This window comes from Anoplolepis gracilipes, chromosome 6, assembly GCF_047496725.1.
Source record: "Anoplolepis gracilipes chromosome 6, ASM4749672v1, whole genome shotgun sequence".
NCBI lineage: Eukaryota > Metazoa > Arthropoda > Insecta > Hymenoptera > Formicidae > Anoplolepis > Anoplolepis gracilipes.
In genome coordinates this window covers 14,560,412-14,583,471 of record NC_132975.1, presented here as the reverse complement: position 1 = coordinate 14,583,471, position 23,060 = coordinate 14,560,412, and the positions used below count along the sequence as shown (strand labels likewise).

At 33.9% G+C, this 23,060-nt stretch overlaps 1 protein-coding gene and 1 long non-coding RNA gene across 4 annotated transcripts in view; one reads left to right on the top strand and one right to left on the bottom strand.

The window, feature by feature from the left end:
• The window catches only part of LOC140666535 (lachesin), a 177,405-nt gene that overhangs the window by 19,558 nt on the left and 134,787 nt on the right, over positions 1 to 23,060 (top strand). The gene's annotated exons all lie outside the window — the stretch shown is intronic.
• The window catches only part of LOC140666541 (uncharacterized), a 180,828-nt gene continuing 158,015 nt past the window's right edge, over positions 248 to 23,060 (bottom strand). For both annotated transcript variants that reach the window (XR_012046777.1, XR_012046778.1), the window contains one exon: positions 248 to 1,866. This is a non-coding gene — a long non-coding RNA (uncharacterized lncRNA). The remainder of the gene's footprint in view (positions 1,867 to 23,060) is intronic.

Genomic DNA, 23,060 nt, shown 5'->3' with positions numbered 1-23,060 from the left:
TTTGTCCTACGCCAGATAATACACAATATATCTGCATTCCGATTCCAAATAGTGAGCCACACATTGCCAAAGATTTGAGATTCTGCGAGCTTTTACCTCCTTCCCTTTCCCTCCCATCTTCTTCCTGTTCCATTATACTTTCTGCTTCTGTGTAAATTTCTTTAACGCTACGAGTGTATTTTATTGTATTGTTCGAGCGAGAAAATAATCTCTCTCCAGTTTTTTTTTTTTTTTTTTTTTTTTTTTCCCTTTCATTAACAGCAGTTTTGTCATACGTTTGATATATCGCTGTAATATTTTGATTATTTGTTTTACGTGTCTTTTCAATTAATGGAATTTATATAATAAATATACAGTTTGTTGAATATGTTACGCACGAGTAGCATGACTTAAAAATGATGCTGAATTTTATGGATATTGTCATTTTACGCAAACTAATTTGTTTTCATTATCAAAGGACTGGGCGAAATCTCATTCGAGTCATTAATCTTAATAAGAGCGGCCAAACAACAATTACGCTTCCTATGTTGATTTTCTTTAGGATTTGGGCTTTAAATTGCGCGCATACGATTTAAAACCAAGAATAGATAAAGTATATCCATTTGTTACACTACATTTAACCCAAGAAATGGATTTCTATAGATATGTATGTCCGTTTGCAAAACACCGTAGAGGAAGTTTGCAATTTATTCAGACGGCATCCTCTGAAAATTATTTCTAAATGAATTTATTGTTGCATTATATAATAATATTTGTGGAACAAAGAACGGATTTTTCACAGATATGATTTGTTTGTTGACGCGACGTCATATAGGAAGCTTCCAATTTAACTTTAATGATGACGTATATCTCTTTCAACCTAATGATCCACCGAAGGAGGATAGATACTGATGATTTCATCTCCCCCGATCCTGTTCCTCTGGTGAATTACGATACATGCACGCACACACACGCACACACACACATATATATATATATATATATATATATGCATGGCCACACGTATTTTCCCCCGAAAGATAGGATTCCGTTTACATACCGCGAATCCGCGTATTCCTGACGGGATACCCGATGTAGCTGTGGTTCCGAGAGAGTACGTTCGCCAGCGGCTAAACGGATGTTGTACGTGACCGAGCCACCCCTTTTTGTCCCCTATTCGGCAATCACTTCCCTACTTGCCTTTAAAATACGACGCTGCCTCTGCGGTGTTGCTGTTATTGCTGCCGTTGCTGGTCGTCTCTTCGTGTTACCGTGTGTGTTCCCGCTATTAACTTCTCGCGCATCGGTCGATAGGATCGATAGCATTGCTCGGCCATCGTGCCGGCGATGCACCGCGGCGTTATCTTCTCGCTAGGCTGCATTAATGTACCTCCAGTTATTGCGGACAGGGGGAGGGTTGGACAAAATGGTTCGGAGCCGCTCGGCGAAACGTTACTACAAACCGATACGTGGATACGATAGATCCAGATGCACGCGCTTTGCAGGCCGCTGCGATCTAACCGGATGTAATAGGCGAGAAGGGGCGGGAAGAGAGGTGAGAGAAACAGAGAGAGATTTGCAACGCCGCTAGGATGGCAGAGGGCGGAAAGGGGATGGGGAAACGAGAGGGAGGTCGCCATAGGTCGCAACTCTACCGGCCAAAATGCATTCCGGCGTATCATCAGCGATATGGGGTAATTATTAATTGTCAGCGGAGAGGTAATGGAAGCTATACGTGAGCATACTCATACCAGACATTGCTGAACCATGGCTCTCTTTCTTCTTCATCCTTCTTGTTATCCCTATATCGATGTGAGTCGTTACATACTCGCAGCATATGTGTTGGACACGTGCGTGTACATGTAACATATGTAATACACGTAATGTCTGAAAAAAAAAAAAAAAAAAAAAAAAATGTTCTTTATATCATTGACAATAAAAACAAGTTGTGCATTTTTGCACATGTCATTAAATTTGTTATAAAATAATTTTTAAATTTCTATTTTTAAAAGAATCACAATTAATTTTGAAACAAAATCAATGATAAATAATTACGCTAAAGAGATTTTTAATAAATAAAATAACTTTCTTTCTGAAAAAATAATGTTTTATATTTGGAATTTTTTTTTTTCATAAATCTGATTTTTCTGTTAATTAATTTATTTAAACCAAACACATGATATATTTCTTAGAATTGTTTTGCGAGTAGACTGTCACGCAAACTTTACGTTTGTAATGATAGATCATAATTTTCAAACTAATCCGCATTGATGTAATGACGAATACGTTCACATCATATAAGCATCGTGTATTTACTCACTGTTTATCAGTTATCCCTTTACACATCTATCCGTGTTATTACGTGCGTACAGGTGCGTATATATGTTGCGTAACGCGCTTCTCTTTGCTTCGGCGTATAAACCTGCATTCCAATTACGAAATGTGTCGTTTTCGACAATGGGTCTCGGGAGAAGCAAGGGAATGCGACGTCCGTGTATTTGTGCTTTAGTATTAGCATCCGCACGTGCGTTTGACCCCCCCCCCCCTCCCCTCCTTCCCCCACGATACGACCTGTAACGCGTCCGATGCGCGGCATGGATTCATTATGTTAGCGTGCGAATTCTGTGTAGCGTGTAGCAAAGATAAGCTGCCTTGCATGCAGTAGCTCCATTTGCGGATGCATTACTAGGGAATATTTTTTTCTACATTTTAATTTTGCTTAAAATTAATGAATATATGCATTGTTTATTTTGTTACATTTGCGGTGAATTTTTTTCCCTCTTATTTCAAAAATTACCTTTATTTTTTCTTTTAAATATAAAATATAACGTTATATAAACATGATATTTTAATCATGTTTTTAGCCGTTTTATATATAAAAAGTAAAAGCATTAATAGGTAAATAGTTTAAAAATTATTTGAAATATATATTGTTTTAAAAATTATTTTTGTACATGATGATATAAAATATGAAATATCTTGAAAATTATACATTTTTTAATGGTCTTATTTTAATATTTTTGTATATTCGGTCTGAAAAATCGATGTAGATGAAAGAAATTATATAGGCTCATTTAAAATGGAGATATTATCTTTCATTGCTACGCAAAAATTATTTTGATAAAATTAAATTTTTCTCTTATCATAAAATATGATGTGCATGAAGCTGGTGTCTCATTTCTCAGTAACTAATGAATAAAAATGCATTAATTATTTAGAATTTTGGTTTTTTTTTAATAATTCGAGTTTTTGAAAAATTAAACAAATAGTTAAATAGTTTTAGTCATTAAATTAAATAGTTCTGGTCAAAGGGGATCCTAAAGCTGTTCTATATTATTGACCAAAATCTAATTTAATGACAATATATTTACTTTACTTAATATAAAAGTTGCAATTTATATACATAAAATAAAATAGGTTCCCACTGTAAAAATTGCATAAGGAATATTTGTGAACTTTTAGAAATGACCTTAGAAGCCTAGTAAAAACAATTTACTGTACGACATTTTCTTTAACGAAACGTTTTTTATCTAGACTTTTAAGCTCATATGTATCTAAAAGTTCACTAATATTCCAAATTAATATGCAATTTATATCTGGAACCTATCTCATTTTGTTGATGACAAACTGCAAAACGTATCAATTAGTGTTACGATCTGGCTCTAAAAGCCAATAAAAGAACCTGTAATCTCTTAACTTTTTTCTTTATTAACATAAGGTCGCATAAATTCCGAAAAGGATTCGGTGTATACTTTTATAGTGGGAAAAATTTATCACTCTATACAACCAATAAAGACATTTTGATATAAAAAAATATCGATAATACAGGATGATTTAGGATCCCCTTAAACAAAAAAAAAGTACTTTGAGACAAACTGAGACGCCAAGGCCCGTATTCTGAGCTCATATTTATGGTTTAATGCGCCTCTAAATGTGCCTTAGATGACGCGCTAAATGTGGCGATATTCTGTGCGCACATTTAGCAGCGCATTTAGAAAGAGACCGTCAATTTTAATCTAAAAGCGCAACTTTTATGGTGGAAATCCTATTCTGAGTCACAGTTATAGCACATTTATGCCATATCGATAGATGCGCCGCTAAATGTGGTCGAAAGCACATTTTAGTAAAATAGTAGCACTCTGTGCGTAATAGGTACAGTACGAGTGACAAGTTGAATTGATTCTATCAGCAAAATTGATATACATCGAGTTTTTTACAATTAGTAGAGATTTTACACAGCAATAATTATGATATTCGGGCACTTAAAAAATTTTCTTTATCTTAACAGCGCATCAATGTGTAAAGTGAAGTTTATAAATTGCGAAAAGTTAATACAATAGTACAAAAGTAGAAAAGTACATGCAAAAGTACAAAAGTTCATAATTATGAATGTATTGAAAGATTTTGATCGTACGATCAAAGTTCGGGAAATAAATGCAGTAAAGTAACTGTCCCAGTAGTAAGTCCATGTTCCAATAGTAAGTTTCTCTTGCTTTTTAATATATTTTATTAACCAATTAATTATTTACCATATTTATTATAATTAATCATTAAACATATTTAAAAAGAAACATTAATCATTAAACATATTTACACCATCTATTAGTAAAATATCATATTTTTAACTTAACTATAATATTGCAAAAAAAATTTTTTTAAAAATTTTTAACTGGCGATGTTTTTGTTTAATCTGCAGTGTAAATGTCAATAGTAAGAAAGAGTACATATTTTGTAAATGAAATAAGTTCATATTTCTCTGCAAAATAAGAGATATGTTGTTTCGCATTGCAACAAAAAGATTATAAGTGACTTACAACTGGGTCATCAATAGACGGTCATTAAAATTTAAATAATTATTTTATATACAAATAAAAATCTTTTTATTTTAATTAAATACGATAGCAAAGTTCAGAGAATTATTATGTAAAATATATATTCGATTTATTATACTCCTTTTTCTAGACATAAAAAAAAATTGTAGTTATCAATCTTAAATGACATAATTGGGACAGCTAGTGAACCGCGAGTTTTTCGAAATAGAATAGTTGCTTTTGAAATAATGAAGTTCCAAATTTATGGCGCGTAATTGACCGCGCGACAACCAATCACAGTGCCGTCATAAACGAGCGATTGCATGCTGTATGACATGATAGTCAAAAATGTACATACTTCTAAGCTAAAGCCGCTATAAATGTGCGGTGAGGATATGACCAATTTTAATCGTATTACTAGGACATTTATCAGCGCTTCTAAAAGTTGTCTATAAATGTGCCACTAAATGTACAGAATATATACTCAGAATATAGGCCCAAGTTTATCTGCGGAAAAATACATACCAATTTTTTTTTATATACGTATAACCTACCGTATACATTGATTTTTATTATCATTCATAAGCGGGAAGATACTAATTCTATATAGGTTTCGAATATCAATAAACGTCGTAATATGTAACGAAATCGAGAGTGTCGTGCAAAATATCGCACGATCGTCATATTCGAATTTCAATTAATATATTCACGATCGTAATTAAGCGCAAGTATTTTGTGAGTGCTTTTGAAGGTGCATCAACAAAGGAGGTGAGCAGGCCTGGGATGGCACCGGGTTTTGTTGAAGCAATTGGATAATTTATTACGTATCAGGTAATTTATTACGTATTATTCACGAAATTAATTTTTTTGTCGCGGTCATCATATAATGTATTTTATGAAACTCCATTTGGGTAAAACTGGCTTCGTGCAAACCCATTAATTGTTGAGAGTTTTTACTTTATTTTTAATAAGTCTCGAATTCTTGATAGATTGAACAAATAGGTTTAGCCATTAAAAAAGGGTCCAGACAAACTGAAACTAAAAAAAAACTGAATTTCGTATTTGTGTCTTTTACTTTGCCCTAAGCTCGAGAGTTAATAATTCTACAAAATATTTCTATACTTAAAAATTATTAGAATATTAATTGAAAAAATTAGATTGTCGTTTAATGAGATTTCGTGTTATACGTCCAGCGTCTCGGGCAATGTAGCTTGTTTAATAAATATTCTAATAATTTTTACGCATAGGACTCTTTTTGAAAATTACAAGTGATTGTAGAATAACACGAAATCTCATTAAAGTTGATAGAACTATCGAATACGAGCAGCGTCTCACCTTACAATTTAATGTTTAGTTAATTTGTTCAATAAATATTCTAATAATTTTCACGCACAAAACTGTCTCATTAGAAATTTATTAATCGTCTCTGTCTGGAAATTAAAAGTGATTACAGACTGACACGAAATCTCATTTAAAATTGTTAGAGTTATCAAAATATGACCAGTGTCTCTTCTCGGTAGCTTTATATTTATACTTTGACGTCTCGGCAGGTCTAATTTATTTAATTAATATTCTAATAATTTTTACATGGAATTCTTTTTAACACTATTGTAGAACTCTCAAGTACTTAAAATCTGGCGAGAAATGCTAAAAAAAAATCGCCGGCATAAACTTGATGTTTTTTAAATTTAATTTTTTGCCATTTTTTGATTTAATGACTAAAATTATTTGTTTAATTTATTTAAAACTAAAACTATTTAAAATAAAGCTAGAAGTCTCAACGATTAATAAATTTCTAATGAGACATTAGTCACGCGCATTAAAATGTCAAGAAAAAATATATCGGATCTAATTCAGTTCCATGATATTTGACTTTATTAATTACATTATTTAGATACTTGTACATAATATAGCGGCAAGAGAATGTGAATATTGACTCGAAAAGTGGATGATTACAGAATAGATATCGATACGCTTTTACATTCGCGCGCGCACGACAACTGTCGACTGACGCGATGGCAAACGAAACGTCGATAAAGTACCGTGAAGAATAAAACGATAAATTTTCAATAAATGCTGTCGGGCGGAAGTAGCGGGCTGAAGAAGAGGATACTCCGTCCACTTACGACGCGACTTACGAGCCCGGTCTTATACGGTCAAGTATCTCAGAATGCAGTCACGTACGCGGACAAAAATGACCGTTCCACCCAGTCACCCCTTTTCAACGCCGACAATTTATTTGTGACACTGTAAAGTGACGCGCATTGTATATCCCGTGATTAAAGGGATCTAACCATCTCTGTCGCAATAACCATCTCTCTTCGCTTTCTCAATCCGCATACGTTTCGCTTTTTATCGCGTTTATTCTCATTATCGCGTTTCAAAAACGCGTTTGGGATTCAAAATATACCTACGTAACTCGTTATAATCGCAGTAGGAGGATGCGGTAGTGTCATCTTTTTTAATTGCGGCGAATATTCGTACGACCAATATAAAGGACCGGATATAACAATTTGAGCGAAATTTGAAACTACTCTTATAAAAAGCATATCGAGATTCTGGGATTTTACTGAAAAAGCCTATAGTAACGAAATCCGTTAGATGCTATTATAATGTGAAGGATTTTTGTTAAATCACAAATTACTTTTATTTTCTGAAAATCTCATTAAATATCATCATTAATACAATTATTAGTAAAGTATAATTAGATCAGTGTAATCATTAGACAAGTAATTTTAAAACAGAAAATTGCGCTCCATCTGTGAAAAAACATTAAATAATTTCATTTATTTGTAATTTATATCACATTTTATCCACGAAATAAGAATTAAATAATTTAGAACTCTTACAAAATTACTTAAAATTTCACTAATTGATTTAGACCTATTCCATTAATTCTGCATAAGTACAATTGAATTCAGATTCCCGTATACATAGTGGTATTGCGCTCAAATGGGCATGTAACAGATTGCATCAACAGCTTCGTGATATCGCTCTGTGTGTTGATGTTTATCTCTTATTAACTTAGATCATTAAGTGAACGATCGCATCTATTATTCAGCTATTATTTATGCATTGGGCGTCAACTCATTAACTGTGCACATAATTAATTTACTTATACTAGTCATGCACCTGAATTGAGTAGAGGTATATCCGAATATGAAAACATTCTATAAAATACCTATGCTAGAACGACGATTAATGTCATAAATTGCACGGGGATCATTTATTTTTATTACAATTTTCTCGTAAATAAATTAATAAATCTTTTTTTTTTTTTTTTTTTTTTTTTATATATATTTAGATTAATGATTGAAACTGGGTTTTTCTATATTTTTGAATAAATTTAAAAAGTTTGTAAAAATAACTAAAACAAAAAAAGAAATATATATATATATATATATATATATATATATATATATATGTATATAGTTCATTTAATAAAAATTTGCTAAACTCGAATAACTTTCTAAAAATATCTTTTTTATCAAATTTACTTGCATTTCTCGCTAAATCGAGGTATAAGATATGAGCCAATAAAGACGACAGATGTAGAGAGAAGAATAAAGTAAAAGATGTGGAGAAAAGAATGAAGCGAATATAAAAGGGTAGGAATTAAGAAGGAAGACGAGCTGAATGACATCAATTGAGCTAGAGTCGCTTAAAAAGATAAATGTCTATAACCGAGTTGTTGAGCAACTCGACTAAATCGGTGGAACGAGAGATTTAACAATCGACTCTTCGTTACAGAATATATACGAGAGAGAGAGAGAGAGAGAGAGAGAGAGAGAGAGAGAGTGAGAGACAGGGGCTTTAATTTTCTTTTAACAATTATAATACAAAAATATAATAGACAGTTTTAATATCTCATATGATAACAGAGTGAAATGCACATGATATCGTTTAATGATGATTTCGCGGAGAAATGGTAAAGCTCGCCAAGTTGGCGAGTATGTAAAGTTCGTAGGGAGAAACGATACGACACACAATGATAAACGGACGATTAAAAGTGACCATTTTGCGTTATCTCCCCAAAGTCGGTGCGTAGCTTTATGTGGCCGAGAATCCCACGTATGCTGCCTCGCAAGAAAAAAGGAGGTGTTGCCAGAGAACTATATTCGCAACCGCACAAAAACAGATACAATACGTCGCGATATATCATAATTTTTTTTTAAGTTTGCGCGCTACTATCGCCATGGCTTTTTAACGGTGTATAGCTAGCAGTATTATAAATCTTTCGCTTATAATATATCTCGATAAAAATATATAATAAATAACGAAAGATATCTTTTAATCTTCAAACTACATATTTCTTAATATTGTCGCACAAGACACATACAATCCAATTTCTTGTCTTTATTAGATACGTAATAGGAAAATATGAAATTTGAAAGTATTGCCGCTTTTACGAAAACGATTTTTTAACATTGTCGATAAATTACGAATATTTTTTAATATTAATTATTAATTAATTTTTTAAATTAATTTAACTACAAGAAAAACTGTATGAATGTTTTAAAATAATTGGAGCTTCTTTTAATAAGATTCTGTGATTAATTTAAAGATGATTTCAACGAAAATGTTTAGGAAAATTGTTATTTTTTTACAAGTTTCTAATTTTTTTTCTACAAATCTCTTTGTAACTAAATTTCAAATTAAAATTCTATTAAACTTGATCTAAAATTAACTCTGCAAAGTTTAGTTTATAATTTAACCGTTCATAATTTAATCGTTTATAATTCAATCGTTTATAATTCAATCGTTTATAATTCAGAATTTATTGATGTTTCAACAATTTCACTCAGAATAAATTGCTTTCAAATTAATCAGAAAATCTGTTGTTTCTTAAAAGGACATTTCATGATTTGGGACATTTTGTATATAATATTTAATTTATTCTGAAAGCCGTATAATGTAGAAAATGGGCAAATGACGATATAAAAACGAGAAAAAGAGTATAAATGCGCGAAAAGCGTCTGCTACATAAACGAATCGATAATTAATTTTCACGTACATTTAATCACGAAGCGCCAACGATGTTAAAACAAAGTGACAATTATTGTGCACGTGCTTACGCGTTCAACGCGTAAAATATTTTAAACACGATTGTAACTGCGCAACTGCCAACGAAGCATCTCTAATTCACTGAAAGAAACAGTCAGCAGCAGCAGCAGCAGCAGCAGCAGCAGCAGCAGCCGAGAGATGACATCGAAAAGGAAACTCGGCGCCGGATGTACGGTCATTACCCGGACAATACCGCATTAACGGTTTAAATCGAATTTAACGGCCTACGAAGCCGATCCTCACCCCCGTCTCTACCGCCCTCTTCCCTTGATCTACGTCTCTACGGTTACCCTCCCGTACGATCCGGGACACCCCTCACACTGATGCACGACCAACACGTTGGTAACGATACCACGGAGAATTTGATTGCTTTACGGGTTACCCGTGATTAGGTAATCTGCCTGTCTCATCCGGTACGGTTCCTCCCCGTTCACGCCGATGTATACCGGGGGTGGGGAGGAGAGGGGAGAGGGGGGGGAGGACAAAGGAGTGAGTGGGTATCGCCGTAGATTTAGCGGAACGACCGCGCACGGGATTTATCTCCCCTGATTCTTATCGTCGTGTACGACCTATTATGAACTATGAAACATCGCCGACAAGAATCTATAAATTTGCGAATTGCGTCAGCGTGAATTCAAATGGAATACAGAATACGGAAGATGCGAGTTCAAAGCGTAAGAATATAATAGTGATAATTAAACCACTATTTATTACATCTAACATGTAATTATTTACGTTTTCATAATCTTGTTAAATAAAACTTATCAATCTAAGATTTATCAAACGATTTATTTCTATGAGCCTTATCGATACATTTCTCTTTGTATATCAAATTTTGTATAAAAACAATTTTTTTTATTAATCTTTCTTTTTCACATTTCGTTAGATTATGCCAGTGATATTTTAAATGTAGACTTTATCAAATAATCATTCAAGTATCTAATAGTTTTATTTAAATATGATAGACTAATTAGACAAATTAAAGCAATTAAAGGAATTAAAGAGATTCATTTTTTTTACGAGAATGATAAATTATTTCCTGTTTTCAATATTACGTCATAAATTTTTTTCATCTCTGAACCAAGTCTTTTGTGGATCAACATGCGCTTGACGATAGGTATTGCCTCTTACAAAAGGGTTGATCGAATAAGTAGGCACGTTATTGCTACGTAAGATCGAAAAGAACAAGTATCTTGCGTGCCTACGTATTTCATACACGTATAACATATACCATCGATCAAAAGTATTGCATTACTTATAAAAACAGGAAACTTTAACAGGTTACTTTAATAAAGATAAATGTAAATATTATCAAATTATATTTTATTACTGCTATTCTATTCTTTAATAATTTTATGAGCATAAACAAAATAGGTAGGGAAAAAAATAACAAACTAAATTATTTACTTGCGTTTTGGGGGGGTACATTTTTGGGAAGTGATGCAATACTTTTAACCGGCACTGTATATACACCAACACGTGCGCGCGCGCGCGCGCGCGCGTGTGTCCACTCACGCGTAACCGCATACATGCATAAATGGAATACATACATGTATGCATCGCATGGAACATATTATGTACTTGAGAGCTTGATATTACCCCCGTACCAAGGGACAGCAATGCATACTGAATAGCCATCACCCTTTTCCCCATTACACGGTCACCTAGCGTGTATAGAATACCAGATTCGCGAGAATAATAACGAATCTATCACTAGGCCGTCGTAAACGAGCCATCCTTGAGGTGGACGTCGTAAACGAGCCATCCTTTTTCGATCCAATCTTCGATGTAGCTGCTAAGGAAAAAAAAAGAAAAGCCCCGGTAATTATTTTGCCCTGTTAATTTAAATGAATTTTTTTACAACGTTTGCCTTTGATGTTAACGCGAGACTATGTATGTACAACGTACTCTACAGTCTTTGTAATTGAACTTAAAGAAGCGAGAATTATTGCAAAAATGATAAAACAACGAATCGTCAACGCGATTATTTCACAATTTCGTTTCGTGATTTAAAAATTGTGTGGTTTATCGTTTTTTTTTTTTTTTTTTTTTTTTTTTTCTTTTTTGTACTTTTTGCAAACTGAGCCTTTGGACATTTTTTAAATAAAGAAAGAAATTGAATCTTGATTCTGCCGTGTTGAGATAAAAAATAAATTCTGTCACATTGGCAGATTATCTTGAATATCTAGAGAGAAATTGTTTTACATCGTTAAGAATAGAAATTGTGTCGCGAAATAAAAAAAAAAAAAAAAAAAACTGAAATTTTTCTGCGATTCCGATTCGCAACTGAAAGTTTATAATTCGTTGTTAAAAAGTGTGTTGCGCAGCATCATCTCCGGGGAAATCAGACGAAGCGTCTGGCGATACGTTGCCTTGCAATCACAAACGTCACATGAAACATAAACTCCATGCATCCGCGAACGGCACACCGATAGAGAATACTAATGATCAGATGGATTTCCCACGTGTCGCTTTCATCTGCGAGTACGCATTGTATATATGTATTCTTCCTTCAAAATTTTTAACATCTTTAATCATTTTATCGGGAGGATACGAGAAAGAGCACGCCTTTAATCGAGAGACAAAATAATAATAATATTATTTTGTCCTGGCAAAAGCAAGATCGAATACGCACTTTAATACCGTTATCCGGAGCAGATATATGTATATATAATCACGATTATATTGTCTGTATCAGAGATGCACTTTGCTTTATTTCACCTTTATTCTGCCGCGTGTTTTATTCTCTCTTAGTCGGAGGAGACGCAATATTTGTCTTTCTCTTGGAATATACTATGCGAGAAAGCGAGTCGAACGCAAATCCGGCAGTCGATAGATCGACTATTCGGCCGTTGGAGTCGTCTAGGTGGCTCTAAAATGTCGCCGGAAGGGATGTAACGTCGTTTATATAACTCGGACCCTGCTGGTGTGTTCACCGGGATAGAATTTAATAAAAACCCACGAGGCATCTTTACGCCCTCGTAACAAGCGCGCTCGTAAACTCAAGAGAATGCCGAACTCCTTTATATCTCATGCAATCCTTTTTCTACAATCTCGAATGTACGTGCATGCGGTCGAGGAACGATAATTACTACGGTAAAACTCGTTTGATTGCAACGGGACGAGTCTGGGCCGAATGGGGAATATCATATTCTCGGTGTTCCATTCTTCCTTGTTGTTTTTCCTTTCTTGAAAGATCTCGTCAATTTAAGTCTTTGAAAGAGCTTTTTTTAAGAAACTCTCTCTCTCTCTCTCTCTCTCTCTCTCTCTCTCTCTCTCTCTCTCTTTGAACGTCAAGTCTATGCAAAATTTCCGCCGTTTTAATTTTTTTGCAGTGACCAAAAAGCGAACAACTATGCGTTACACAACAAAAATACGAATACCACTCGTTCGTTTTGATAAACACTCACTTCGAGAGGTGCTACTACCGTACAGAACCGTTATAGATATTCCTTTTTTTATTTTATCAGTAATTTTATTCAGCTCTAAATTTAATTTTAAATGTGCAATAGATAAATTTTGATTTATATATTTGAATTACTCTTCTTGCTTACACATACATAAACAGAAATTCTATAGAGAATTCTTTAGATAAAATTTCGATGGAATTATTCTTTGTAGACACTCTGGAAAAAAAAAAAAATAAATAATTAAAAGAATAATTACAAAGATAAGACTCTTTGGGTTAAATTGAAACGATTGTGCAAACATGGGAGAAAACTATTCGACAATATATCTTTGTACCGTCGTAAATCTCATCGTCTGAATATCAAATATGGTATACGTAGATATGTATATTGGCAAGATCGCAGAACGTAAGGGGATGTCAGGGAATGCTAATAATATTTGCATTTTATGAGAATTCTAGCATGTTGAGCCCGGGCACAAAAGTGTCGCCGGGATGTTTCCATAAATGTGTGTATCGACGCTATTTCAGATTTCATCGTTCATTCATATATCGTATATATCGCTGCAAATAATTTTCACTGCAAGATTTTCGCGATCAATTGTCAAACGTTTATGCTTTTTCCTAATTTTAACAAGATACAATTGACACAAGTATACTATTATATTTGATATAATTTAAGATGGTGTGGTGTCAGGTAAATAAAAATTGCTCGCTCTTCTTCATTGCAGCTTACATGCTTTTTCGCATAATTTATTGCTCTCCTCCTAACAGACTTTCAATTTTGTAGTAAGGTAATTGTGAGATGAAGGTCCTACAGCGTGTACCGATAAAATTGAATTTATCGACGAACATTCTCCCTGTTTACATGTGAAAACGATCTTTTATTCGCTCTTACGATAATTAAAGGTAAATTCTGGCGGTTGAGTCGTGTTGGTACGCACGTATGTGAGTGCCTGTATTCGCTCGGTTAGACGGTATGTAGCGACGTTGTTTGGAGAGCTTCTTACAAATTAGCCGTGAATATTCATGTGAGGAAGGTGGAGTAAAACCGCAGGGCACGTACTATCTTTGCGGAAAACATTTCGAGGGGATACTTCTACTCTTTGGAAGACAGTGAGGCCGGAAAAAGGTTGTCGACTGGTCAGGTTGTCTTTAATTATCTAATAAGGATATCATAGATCGCCGTTTGATGTATATGTACAAATATATTTTCATTTTAATTACTAATAATTCATTTTTATCTAAATCAATCAGGGGAGATATATGTAAACTTCAATCACAGAAGTCGAAATTTATTAAATTGCGTGGATCTTAATTTTATTGTAGATTAATTTATGGACAACGAAAATCATTATTATGAGTAAAGAGAGATGTTGTATAGTTTTTATAGAAAGATCGTTTCAAATCTCCGATCGTGTCAATCTCTAACTTGACTATTTTTGTCTTTAATTTTTTTTTTTTGAATTGAAACTATTTATTTTAATTATCATTTCCCAGATGATTTGACGTAAGAGAGAAAATTTTTCTACCGCGTACATTATCACGTAACATGCGTGTTATGTGTTGGACTTACTTTATAACTTATAACTGTCGATGGCGAAACTCGCTCTCGAGACTTGTTGTCAATCGCTACTTTAAAACGTGGCTGATGGTTTTGGTGCTTTGGCTCGGATATAAGCACTTGGAGTCTTTTTATGAAGTCTCGAGAATCGCGAGCTAGATGGGGAAACTCGAGGCCAACGAGCATAGTAAAGCATTACTTACGAGAAATGTGGCTTCACGCATCGTACCGTCGTAGACGGCGGGGGGGAGGGGGAGAGGGAGATAGGAATGAAATTTACTTCAATTTGCAAAAACTCTCGCCCGCGTGGAAACGTAATACTGGCTTATTATCCTCGTAAAGCTGTCACGTCGTACGCCATACTAGAAATCGCGACGGATAGTTTCAGCGGACTAGTTTTCTTATATTAATTTTATATTAATTTTATATTAAGTTTATATTAATTTTACGCCATTGTCGCGTGAGTGGAGCTTATTTAGCGGTCGAGGTTAAAAAAAAGGGGGGGGGGAGAGAAAAGTTTTTTTTAAATCTTTCCAGCCCGAAGAGTTTCTGCTAAAGAGTAGTACACACCAAGAGATTTAACCCGCGACGCGTGCTATAAAGACCACGAGACCTCGGATCTCTACGAAAATAGAATCTTCGAAAGTGAAGAAACTCTGGGTGACGTGAAGAATTAACGGCGCGGGGTATATATTTTACTCGATTCTATAGCATAATACCGTGAAATAACTTTTCGGCCATTTACCCTGTAGAAGTTCGAACAACGTTGAATGAATAATTCAAATACCGCGCAAACGTCAAATTGTGTGTGTCAAAACGAGTCGTGGAGCTTTAAATGAACTTGAAGACACCGCAATCAAAGTTACGTCATATCTGGTAATCTAATTTTATAACACAGTAATTCAACATATGTGTGTATATATTATAAGTATGTATAATGCATTTTAAGAAAATGATTCACATACATTTATTATCAAAAATTTTTGACAAATTCTGACGGTATATTTTTAAACAAACTCGATAAAATTTGATTTATTCAATCAAAATAGTATAATGAATATAGTATTATTATTCGCTGCAATTTCCAGGAATCTATATAATAATTCTTATAATGAGTACTTAAAATTCTGCGGCAATATCTGAGAGTGTAGGTAAATTACATTAAAATACTGATATTATGGTTTAAAATTTGGCATAGCTGGAATGCTTGTATGCCAGATTGTATCGTTTATTGTCCAATATAATTCATACGTTGTAGAAGATAATTTATAGAACAACTCGAGCGTAATACAAGATAATTTGGGCGTGGAACGTGATAATACTCAAATTAAAATAATAATCAAAAATATTTGAAGACAAAGTTAAACTTTATATCACGGCACGATGAGATGATATACCAGCTTCGGTGGTTTATTTTGCCTGGCAAAATTCTCGCAGATAATATATGTATGTTATTTTATCGCGGTTGAAAATCTCTCGCTAGACTTTTTCGGAACTTTGAATAACGAGCGAAATACGTGTTTGTCGGGCTGATAAATATCGAGATTACGAGTGTGGTGAATTATTAATATAGTATATGCATAAGTAAACGCGCGCACTTTTACACAAGATTATTTTAGATATATTTTCTTATCATTAATACGTATATTAAACTTTTTACATTATGTAATTCCGAGAGAATATTTCTTCTCCTAAATCATATTATTGTAACATTATTGTATCTAGTGAGAAAAGAACAAATTACAATTAATTTTAATTGAAACATGCGGATAAGTCGCATGAAAAAAATATAAAGGAAAGAAAGAGAAGCACACAGTAGCGTTATATAGGTGCAGCGTATCGTTTTTCATTTCGCCCATTGTTCGCCACACAATTCAGGAGCCTATTATGGTTGTTATTCTTTCGGTCCTCGACAGCTTCGCCCGCGGTGTATATGTGCCGCGACAGACAACCGTACTGACATTTGTGCACCGATACGTTATTGCGTTTCGTTGCGGTGCAACAAGCGGTGCAATATACTGTCCGCTTCTCTCCCGGACCTGCAAATCCCGTGCCGAAATCTATTCGCGTTTATTTACGTTCTCCTTCTATTCCGTGATTTCCAACGCCAATTCTTTCTCTTTCGACTGTTCGGCTGTACGTTTATGAGTCGCAGTCAATTAACGATAATGAAAATACAACGATGAGCTTTACACTCGTCGACGCAAATTTTTCTCGATCATGAATCCATTTGCCCTCGAAAAATTGATCCGCGTAATGTGATAAAAATCACATTAATTTCGCATCATACTCTTATAACTCATATATAATATTTAATGGAATAAATAATAATAGTTTACGAAGAAGGTCATTTCAAAATCTATCTTTTACCGTTTAAATAAATTCTAGTTTACGTGTAATTAAAATATAATAAATGCAATTTTTGTTTTTTCTTTTCTAATTAATATAATTGCGCAATCAAAGCATCACTCAAAAAAATTTTGGAAAGGAAAGCAGCAAAGATCAAAAAGTCACATATTATTATGAGATTGATAAAAGTTATATATTATTATATGTGAAACACATTTGAAGCGCATGTCGATTCGGTGTAGGGCTAATTTTATTTTAAGGCAAGTTAGAGAGAACAGGTCGTTAGAGGATTTCTATTTACGTAATCTTTTTATTAAAGCAGTCATAGAAACGCGCGAGACTGAGGGAGAAAGAGGGGTGGAAGGATTTGGCGCACACCTCCGTAACTTGTTCTCCCGATTTCACTCCTCTTCCCATGCATTCTATTCCTCGTCGATTCAACCGAATGTTTCGTACACTCACCCACCGGCCACGACAAGCATGTTGTATCGGTGTATAAGCGTGTTCGTCGTTCCTCCATAGTATACGGTAGTAAAGGGTGGAGGAGGGAGCGGAGAGAACTCGGAATGGGTGAGATTTACGAGCTATGCGGGAACCGATGTGCACACACAGCTACGCACGCATGTGCACACGTGCACACATACGTGCGAGAGTCACCGACGACGTAGTCGCGCTTTTTCTATAGTTCGGTGATTAAACAGTTTAATATCACAAATACCTGGCCTCTGGACAATGCCACGTGGTGTGAGGCGCCGCGTATAGCAGCCCTCGCGGACAGGGTGGACCTTTATTGTCCTGATTCGTGCACGTTGTTGTTCCATCACTTAGCGTCGCGAAACTTTCCGACAGATTTGAAGACGGGATTTTTTTTTCTTTTTTGCTTCGTCACAATGCGCATTGATATTTATTATTTAACTTTTTTCCATATCGCACGTCGTCGATAACCGTCTGTTCATTGATACCCAAGTGGTTATATTATTATAAATATTGTAAATATTAAATGCAAGAATTTCATATTTATATTGTTTATGTAGCCTATTTATTATATTGCATTAATTTTTTTTCTCTATTATAATGAGAATAACAATTAATTAAGTTGAATGAAGAATATGAATAGAAGCAGCTTATAAAAAAGTTTAAAACCCTAAAATTTTTTTAAAGTCAATGTAGTTGGCTTGAACAAAGAGTTAGTATTATTCTTTCATCGTTGACATAGAGGGAGATATATGAAGAGAATACATGAGATGAGGGAAATTTTTAACATGAAGATATAATGCTGATCTTTTCTTATAATTAGTAAAATGTGAGATGGGTAAAATTTATCAAATAATAATTATCCTACTGCATTTAAAATAAGGAAAACATTGATGAATAAATAGACATTTATTTTTATAAAATACAGAACAAGCCTGGAAATTTGATAACAATTTTGATAAATATTCCATATAATTTTTATTGGATTACATATAAGAAAATAAATCGCGAATATAAAATTTTCTAGTGTCGTAAAAGTCTAACCATCAAACACACAAAACATTCGTAGCTATCTGTTTGTCATAAAGTAAGTATAGGCGTTTCTGCGATGTTACGCATAAAGTTAAGCCGCGACAAGTTTCGTGAATCATATTATCATTGCGAGCACAGTAAAGCAAAGAAATTTTATTACAGCATTTTGGTCCTGAACGCGTCAGGCATTGCAAATTACAAAAGTTTCCAAAGTTTTCAACAGAACTGCGAGAGTTTGTCCTTATCTTTCACTCTTGGTTTTATTATCATATTCATATGTAATGTAAAATATTGATGTTTACTTCTACATTTTTCTCTCTTCAAATTTTGTTCCTACTAAAAATAATTCTGCCGCAATTTTCAGTCACAATTCACGAAGATGTATTCAAGTCTCCATAACTTGTAAGACAATGGATATAATAGATTCAAAAGGGAATGAAAAAAATTTGCACACAGAATCGCGCAAGGACCGTAGATATTCTTGGCCTTTTCCCGGATAATTTTAAAAAGCGAGATCGCGACACGAGTTTGCTGCGAATTAGAACGACCGTGCGATACGAGAGTGATTGCTGAAACGAAAACGAGCGGGCGGAAAAAGAGCGGTAAGAAGGGAAAGGAATGAGGGGAGATGAAACTAGTGACCACCTCCAATCAGCCACTATTGCCGGCGAATCGATTTTCGTAATGAATTGTGGCTCGGTAACTCCCACCACTATCGAGCCAATATTGCTTCTTCAGGTTTACAAGTTCCTTCCTTCCTTGGCTCTCCCTGGGACCCCTAAAACCTAAAACACGATCACCTCTAGTTCACGATTAAAGCCGTAATACCTTGACGTCGAAATGTTTTTTCAGCGAGGAATTTTCGCTCCGCCGAGATTTTCGGAGGCGTGTTTCAATGGTACTCGGAAAATTGAAACACGTGAAAGCTCGGTTATCAACGCGACACGACCGTTGTTTTTCAACTAAAAAGCGCGTGTTTGCCAAAAAAGCTTTGAATTTAAAAAGAATCGACGTAATCTCGCTTTGCAGCGAAACCGATACATTTGATTTGTTCAAAAACGGAATGAAAATTCCACGACATTATTTAATTACCAGATATTCAATTTCATGTAAATATATTTTCATCTATAATCGTAATAAAGATCCGATTGCTTTTAATTTTTACGTACGTTTGATCCAAAGTTATTCTTTACCCGAGTAGAAACTATTTATTGCAATTTTTCAGTAGATTGGTATATATTGGTATATTTTTGTTTTTACAATAGTTTATTTAGAATCAGTTTATTTGATTGAGCTTAATCGAGTGATGCACCTAGCGGATGGCTGAAAATACAGCGATGTTCTTTACGCAAGGCGATGAGTCATGCGTCAAACGCGAACCCTTCTGAGTGGAATTCCTGAAATATGCGAAATATCCGTGGAACGGCACGTTTATAATGTGTTCCGCCAGCCAGCTCGGCGAGTTTTCACGTCGTGATTTAAGCGCGATCTTCTTGGAAAAATCTTGCTCAGCGAACCAAGTAAAATCTACACTTCTTTATTGAATGACATAATTGCTGAGACTGAAAATTTTACTTGATATATCGAATTTTTCATTAACTCTCGGCACATATAAAATTTTATAATTCCTCTTTTACATATATATATATATATATTTAATATCATTTCTATATATATTTTGTTAATACAAGTGAAATTTTAATTCATTCGGTTTACGTTCGAGTGCGAATTCAAACGCCTTGTCTGAATAAGATAATTATGTTAATTTCTATTGTCATTTATTCACATATTCACGCTCACAGAGAAGATTTCTCGATTTAATGCGCTATTACTCTTCAATCTATCATAAACTAGGATCAATATGGCGACAATCATATTTATTATTGAAGAAACAATATTTTAATTTTGTTGGAAAATTCTTATGCAAGAATATGTAAACTTATAGATTTGTATATGTTACTCTTGTCTCAAAATATTAAGACAATCTTATTTAATTCGAGAGAGAAGAATAGGAATAATTGATTTAATTTTAAAATTGCTTTAAATATAATCAAATTGTTTGATTTTTATACAACATGAGATTGTGTGACTATGACTAAATACATCAAGCATATTTTTTGTCTCGTAATCAGAAATCCTTTCGCAGGATGCAGACACGTTCGCAATATATTAAAGACGATGATGAAAAATTACATATATACCTACTTGCACGTAACGTACGATGGAAAAACTGCCCTGGGGAATAATCTCACTTTCGAAGGTATTATATAAAGGAAAATGTAAGCTTTGCGGGTGTGTGATCACTTTTTATGCTTTTATAATTAAGTTTATTATCCGACCTATTCTCTCGATATGTCGTGCGTACGATGTGGATACGCGTATGAAACAATTGGAATCTGCTGGTTCCTGAATCAGCGTTCGTATGCATCTACGCGGACGGATTTTGACCAAGTTGACCAGGTCGATTGTCACTCGTGGTCCATCAGTGTGCGATGGGGCACACGTTTCGGATGACGGGCACGAAAGGGCGAGAGAGGCGGGTCTCGTGGTACTTCACATAGAAGAGTGGCGGAGCGGCGAGTGCGGGCGCTCGCTGGTGTGACCACCAGATTAGTTTTGTTCGAGGCAATTTGAATTTAGATTAGTTGTCGCAAATTGCCGTAGCCGATCGCCACGCGCGACTATAACGCGCCTCCCGGCCGCCCGTTATTTCTCCGGAGCGCTCATTTCGTGCCCTGCGCGCATATTCGCGTCATTCGTTCTGGATAATCAAACAACTCAAACTCGCGAGCCATTCGTGACGGTGTTTGTAAAGCCCGTGAGAGCTCACGTAGGTATATGTAATTTCTTCTAATCGAATAAGAGAAGAAAAATGCGTCAGCAAGTTTAATTCCTTTTTTTTTTTTTTTTTTTTTTTGGGGGGGGAAAAAGAAAACACTGGCGCGTGTGCAGTTTTGATGATCTTAACGAAAAAAAAAAAAAATGATAATAAATTATGATAATAATTTTTATTATGCAGGAGTAAAACTTTATATTTTTACATAAATTTAGATTCAATTTTATGGTTAGAATCTTTAATCGTTTTTAAATGGTTAATCAACTATCTAAATTTTTATTAAAACTAACGCTTACATAATATATGTACGTGACATTTAAAAATTTGATTAATTCAAAATATTAAAATTTACTATTAATAATAAATTATTATAAGAACGAGAAAGAAAGAGAAATTACTTAGTCTCGTCTATAACAAATAAAAAAAAATTATTATTCAAAAAGATTTGACATAACTATAACAATTTTTACAAAAACAATTTTGAATTTTAATTTATTCGATACAATATCTGGATATTAATAATAATTTTTTATGACGGCAATTAAAAACATTAAATTTGATACACGCGATCACTGTTGCTACGCGTGACTCGGCGTGAGATACATACTATCATGTGTTTTGATAAAAATATTAAATAAAAAATTTTATGTATAAAAATTTTATATATATGTCCTCACATAACGGTATATGAGAATATAAAATAAAAAAATGTGATTTTACTGAATAAAATCTATATTGAAGATAATGCTTCCTTTTATAGAATTGTTTTATGATATGAGATTAGATATTTTTAGATTTAATATCGATAACAAAGAAGGTAAAGCGTACGTTAGAAAAAAATCAGTCTTCTTAAGAACGAATGTATTTCTCGTAATACACGAATAATATCGTCGGATAAACGGCAAAGAGTGCAATCTTCAGTTGTTCTGTTATCGACGTTTACATTCGCGAGAGAAATATCTTAACGTTTTTCTCTCACGAAGGACGGGTGGTCAAATGGATTTACTCGAATGATCCGTATGATTTACCGAGACATACGTGATAACAGATTGCGAACTTTCTTTACGGGTACTTTTGACATCCATATAATATAACGTTATTTTTTTTATTTATCACAGATTGTGAAACAATTATCTAATCGTTAGAGTATCATAAAGAATTAAAAAAATATTATAAGTGCTACACTTTGTGTAGCGTCCTCTGAATATATAATTATAAATATATATATATAAATGAATATATATATATATATATATATATATATATATGTATTTAAACATATATAGATGTAGACATATTATATAATTTTTCATTAATTTTCGAAACATTTCGATATAAAGTGCATTTTGATCCAGTTACGTGACATCAAGTGAATGTAGCACTGCATAGCATGCAATTAATCATGGAAACTGTCATTCTATGTAATAGTCGACACAGGTAACGATTAGATTATCGCTCGGCCGATCGGTTGCTATCATTAAACACGTTCCATCTTTGTCCGTGGAAAGTGATGGACGCTATCCTGACCATTTCGTTCTCTTTACG